Source organism: Mandrillus leucophaeus, unplaced genomic scaffold (genome assembly GCF_000951045.1).
Source record: "Mandrillus leucophaeus isolate KB7577 unplaced genomic scaffold, Mleu.le_1.0 Scaffold352, whole genome shotgun sequence".
NCBI lineage: Eukaryota > Metazoa > Chordata > Mammalia > Primates > Cercopithecidae > Mandrillus > Mandrillus leucophaeus.
In genome coordinates this window covers 128662-133282 of record NW_012103721.1, presented here as the reverse complement: position 1 = coordinate 133282, position 4621 = coordinate 128662, and positions in this window count along the sequence as shown.

Sequence of the window (4621 nt, the reverse complement as noted above, 5' to 3'; positions counted from 1 at the left end):
TCCTGAGAAAAACCCTATGAATGTCCAGAATGTGGGAATGTTTCATTTCTCTCATCCCCACTCAAGGACGTATGAAAATGCACACTGTAGCTGGCTGGACCTTGTAAATACAAGAACGTACACAGGATTAAAACTCTAATAGTTTAGAAACTGCAAGAATATTTTCAGTTTTCACATTTACTTGAAAAGTCATGTGAAAACTCCCACTGGAAAGAACTTCTATAAGTGAAGCTTTTCTAATTTGGAAAGCCTGATGCAAATTAATTATCGTGCAGTACTTGAAAACAATGTATGAAATGTTACACAAGTTACAAATATATTGTTTTTATCAGTGACTCATTCCTAAAGAGTCTTGAGTATGCATTTCACCTTGTTTTGCAGGGAAACCTTGAGGTGAGAGTTCTGTAAATACTCTTTAAGCAGTAGTACTTGAGTTTCATAGATAATGATATTTTCTTAAGTTTGTTGGTAGATTTTTTGTCTATTCATTTGATAATGTGCTGGATTCATGGTTGAATTTTGATGTTTTTCTAATATGTAGGTAAGTTTAATTTTTTTATTTCATTATTTATTTTATTTTATTTTTTTGAGATGGAGTCTCGCTCTGTTGCCCAGGCTGGAGTGCGGTGGTGCGATCTCGGCTCACTACAACCTCCGCCTCCTGGGTTTAAGCGATTCTCCTGCCTCAGCCTCCCGAGTAGCTGGGACTACAGGTGCCCACCACTACATCCAGCTAATTCTTTGTATTTTCAGTAGAGACAAGGTTTCGCCATGTTGGCTAGGCTGGTCTTGAACTCCTGACCTCATGACTTTTCCGCCTCGGCCTCCTAAAGTGCTGGGATTACAGGCATGAGCCACCGCTCCCGGCCAGGTAAGTTTCATTTGTATATATTGTCCTGTGATTAATGGACCAGTGAATAATGATTGTGAATTGTTGGGATTGTGTTACTAGTCCCATTTGGCAAATTTTCATTATCCCTTGTCCATTATACACATTCCACCTTTTTTTATTAAAGGAAAAACTACTCTTGATGTAAAGATATTTATTTTTTGCTAATAATGAGTTGATATTAATTCCTAAGTACATAAAGTTTACCATAGAGTGTCATCTCGTGAGTTCTTTGCATCTGTTGCCCTTTCTTCTTTATTATTTCTGTCTGTTATTTGAATCGTTCACTTTGAATGAAGGAGAGAGAACTGTGATAGGACAATATGTTGTAACCAATCTGAGGGAGGAAGCATTTAGTCTGTCAGTCACATATGATAGCGTTGGGCTTTTCATCGATGCCTTTGGTATTGTAGTAGATAGTATTACACCATTATGGTATTATAATTTATATATTGTATTTTACAGTATTACAGTCTTACCAGTCAGTGTCACATGATTCATTTCCCTACCAGCCAACAGACAAACCAATCACATACTCCTATAGGAACAAAGGAACATCCTCAGCCAGGCACGGTGGCTCAAGCCAGTAATCCCTGTAATCCCAGCACTTAGGGAGGTCAAGGCGTGAGCTCCTGCCATCTTCTGTTCATGCTCATCATAGCTCTGTGCAGTGGGCGTCCTCCTGATCCATGTGGGAGGATGGAGGATGGAGGCGGAAGGGTGAGTGACGGCAGGATCACATGTGGGTTCTCTCCCGAGGTAGGGAGGGGAACCGGCCCAGGACCTCAGTGCCCATCGCGTCCTTCCTCCTCCTCCTCTGCCTCTCTGTGACTGTTTGACTCAGGCTGCAGGGACAGACATGAGTATGTGCAGAGCGTGTGTGCACCCCTGGGGGTGTGTGCTCATATTGGCAGGGAGGGATGTGAACGTGTATAGAGCGTGTGTGCACACCTTGGGGGTGTATACTGGCATTGGCAGGGATAGATGTGAGCGGGTACAGAATGTGTGTGCACAACTTGGAGATGTGTGCTGGCATTGGCAAGGACAGATGTGAGCGTGTACAGAGCATGTGTGTACCCCTGGGGGTGTGTGCTGGTGTTGGCTGTGACAGATGTGTACAGAGCGTGTGTGTACACCTCGGGGTTGTGTGTTGGTATTGGCACGGACAGACGTGAGCGTGTACAGAGCATGTGTGCACACCTGGGGGTGTGTGCTGGTGTTGGCACTGACAGACGTGAGCGTGTAACAAGAGACAGTGGTCCTTGTTTATTCTCCTGTACAGAGCGTGTGTGCACACCTGAGGGTGTGTGCTTATGTTGTTTTGTAAACGGCAAATACGTGGCTCTTGCATCGGGTGGCCCTGCGCCTGTACTGAGTCCGTCAGTGGCCCTCGGGTTGGGGTCTCCATCTCCCCAGACAGCACTTGAGTGTCTTGAGGTTTCAGATTCTTCCCCTCCGGGTACTTGGGCCCCCTCAGGACCAAACATCAGAACCAGCCAACTGCAAACTACAAGAACGTTCAAATGCATCTTCACTAGGAAAAACAAAAGCAATTGGAATAATTTTCCAACATGACCCCGTGGTTAAGCCGTTAGATACTCCAGCCAACAGATTGAGTCACTTTAAAATTCACACTGATTAAAATGGTTTTGAGGGTTGCAGAGCTTTACCGCTAAACCTTGAAATAATTGAAGCGTTCTGCTCCACTTGCTTACTAACTAGGGTTGGGGATAACTTTCAGTTCAAAGTAGCAACGTTCTAAATCCAGCTTCAATGCGAGGCTCCCACTGACACAGGAAGAGACAGTGGTCCTTGTTTATTCTCCTGTGTTCACATACTTTGTCATTTTTTTTTTGTATCCTGATCATCACTTCTGCTTTTCCAATTCAAACTAAAGGGAGTTCAGTTCTGTTTTGGAGAAGCTGTGATTAGTGGTTTCTTTACATGGTTTGCTTAATCTCTTAAGTCTGGTGCTTACGTTTACCCAAATGCACTTTTCTTCAGTACGACGATACCGTTGCCCAGGGCTTCTCCCTCCATATCTGCTCCCCAGGAGGCCCCCTAGGAATGGGCACTGGAGATCCAGCCCCTCTCCGTGCGCCGTTTTCTTTGAGTCCAATGTAGGTTTGGCTCAGAGAAGAAAACAGGCCTCCGGGTTAGGTGCCCCTGACTGCTTGCTTGTGAAATGTTTAACGATAAGGCGCCTTCCAAACTAATTTTACACATTCAGAGTTGTAGCTTGAAGTATCACTGCAGTCATAAGAACAAGAAACTCTCCCATAAAGTAGATAAGTAGAAAAAAGCCATAAAAATGTAATAAAGCTCAAATAAAATGGTGTTGTAAGAATGTACAGTGGGAAACGCTCTCAGTCCAGCCAGATCGGCTGTGGCGTCCTCCTGTAAATACATTCAGCCACGTGTGGCCCTGATCGCAATCACTACTGTGAATTGTGATCCAGAATGTTCTCGGGGGGCTGATGCCTGGACTGTGCCAGCAGCTGAGTCTGATTGGACGTCACAGCGGTGATGTGCTTAGCGCGGCCAGCTGGGCTGAGGGGGTGGCCACCCATGCATTCGCCACGTGCAGTCATTATTCTGGTGATGGAGTTGCATGCGGCGCGGCTTGTCCACCTGGGCTACTTAAAGTACCAGGAACCCAACCGCGGGCGGGTGGCTCTCGACGTGGGAGCTGTCTTTTTTTTATCCAGGGCCCTCTAGCGCTGCAGACCCCGGCCGCCGGTCCCTGAGCCCATAGGGAGGCACCGGAGGGCTCTGCTGGGCTATGGAAGTCCCCGAGCAGGTGGTCACTCATTGCTTGTGGAGTGGTCCATGGCCTGTGAATTTATTCCTGGGGTCTGTGTGGGCAAGGTTAACCAGTTCACAGCTGGGCACTTACACAGGTGACACTAGTTAAAGTGGAATCTATATTAGCTTGCACGGGCGTGCGTGAGGAGCTGGGAGGGTGGGGGAGGCTTGGCCCTAGCACTGGAGCCCGGGCTCCTGACATTCTGTGTTTTCCTGGTGAGGAGCCATCAGGGCCCCTGTGGGTCCTGGAAACAGTGGGTACCCTATAGACCAGGGGATGCGTAAAGCCTCTAGAGGGTGTGGGAGGCAAGGAGATGGTCGCGTCCCCAGAGCCAGCCCTGTCGACAGCTCGACGTTAACTGATGGGACTCCAGCTTCCAGAAATGAGAATGTAAGTCAGTGTTTAGGGTACTAAATTAGGGGTGATTTCGTGGAGAAATAGGAAACTAGCCTACGAAGGTGCACGCATTGAAATGTGCTCTGTCCTGGTGTTCACAGTGGCGTGAGGGGGATGACATCAGGGTTCGGGGAACTGTGTAGTTTTACTGAAGGAAGGGGGCTCGCCACGCCTTTCCTCATATAACTGAAGGTATGTATGCCTGCCACACCGCCCAGAAGACAGGGACTAGAATTCTGACTTTATTTCTTATGGGAACCAAGCCACAGTCAGGACAGGGTGAGGGCTGAAATGATCTTCCTGTAGCCTGAACTGGGAAGAGGAATCGCAAGTAGTTTGTGTTTTTCTACACAGACCTGTCCTTTCAGGTTTTGTTAAGTTCTGGAAAAAGGGACAAGCCAGGCACACCTCGGTGAGGGACAGTGTTTCTGGAGGTGGGGCGGCTTCAGCCTGACTGTGGCCGTGTGGCTGGGAGGCTCAGAAACTGCCCTCCAAGGGCACTCATCTGTTCCTTATTGCACTAATACCTC